Genomic DNA, 1,581 nt, shown 5'->3' on the forward strand with positions numbered 1-1,581 from the left:
GGTACTTTCATCTCTATCATTTTTTGATTCGGCCATTTCTTCTATTTATATGTAGCTATTCGCCTCTCAGAGTTTAGCAATTTAAGAAAAATTATTAAAATAATAATTTATTTAGACACCGATTTTCCCTGAGTTTGGGATTAAATATAAACCAAATTTATAACTATATTTGTTGACACTTTATATTTTATTTTCCTATCCTAACATTATGGAAACTTGGAATTTTACAATGTTATCATAGAATCTGCAATTAAAAATATATCTGGAGTAAAACTGACCCTCAAATCATTATACTCCATAATCAAGGCAAATCGTATTCCATACACTTATGTAGTTCAAACTGTATTATGCATCTAAATGTCCTGTGTAAGTCTTAATTTGGTTTAAAGTCCCGATATCAATAAGCCTTCATCAATTACTAAGAAAATTACTGTTCATTAGTAAAATAAAGTTTTATCTGAGAAATTTATCTTATTTAAGTTAAATAAATNATAATCAAGGCAAATCGTATTCCATACACTTATGTAGTTCAAACTGTATTATGCATCTAAACGTCCTGTGTAAGTCTTAATTTGGTTTAAAGTCCTGATATCAATACGCCTTCATCAATTACTAAGAAAATCACTGTTCATTAGTAAAATAAAGTTTTATCTGAGAAATTTATCTTATTTAAGTTAAATAAATTTTAAGTATTTAAAACTTTAATTAATAATATTTGGCAAGCTAAATTTATTCTTCTTATCATCCCTTCTTTTAATTTATTCTACACAGATTTTTAGTAATAGCTTCTACTTCCTATTACAGGGATAATCCTGCCCTGGGTTATACAGTATAGACTGCTGTAATTAATTTGTTGTATAATTTTCACCAATTAACTAAATTCACCTTTTAGGATTTCATTTCCTTATCTATAAAATAAGGACAGTAAATTACATATTTTATCCCTAAGGTCTTTTCCAGTCTAACATACTATAGTAAAGAGACAAATTATACAAATTTGTACATTTAAAACAATTTCAAAGCAACCTTGTAAAATGAGTTTCTATGTTGCAAAATTGTTAATTATTACAATTTATTTTCTCTAGAACCTCACCGATTCAGTACTAAAATACACTTATTCTATCAAGGCTTCTTAGAATGTGTTGAAATAATGCCCGAATCAAGTGTATAATAATATTGTTGGTAATGATTATATAATTTTTTGCTAACTCTGATACATCTCTCATCACAAAATGAAATAACGCCAGTGTTTTAAATTAAATATATAAATCTACCTGGGAATTATTTAATATCTGACCTTTGAGGACAATTCCTTTCAAATACATTTAATTTCAGTGAAAAAGGAAAGAATTTCAATTTGTGTTAAGAACAACTTTGGGTATATCTCAGACACAATGATATGCTTTCATTTCACTAATAGAGTTAATTGATAAAACAATTAATTCTTAACATTGTTCAAACTGAGACTAGTAGCAACAGTATAACAGCAACACAGCTAGAACAAAGGAACCAGGAGAAAGGAGTAAGTGGGACTGCAATGGTAAGATGAGCAAAAATCAGATATTGACAACTTAAAGGTAG

This window comes from Galeopterus variegatus, unplaced genomic scaffold, assembly GCF_000696425.1.
Source record: "Galeopterus variegatus unplaced genomic scaffold, G_variegatus-3.0.2 Scaffold2014, whole genome shotgun sequence".
Classification (NCBI taxonomy): domain Eukaryota; kingdom Metazoa; phylum Chordata; class Mammalia; order Dermoptera; family Cynocephalidae; genus Galeopterus; species Galeopterus variegatus.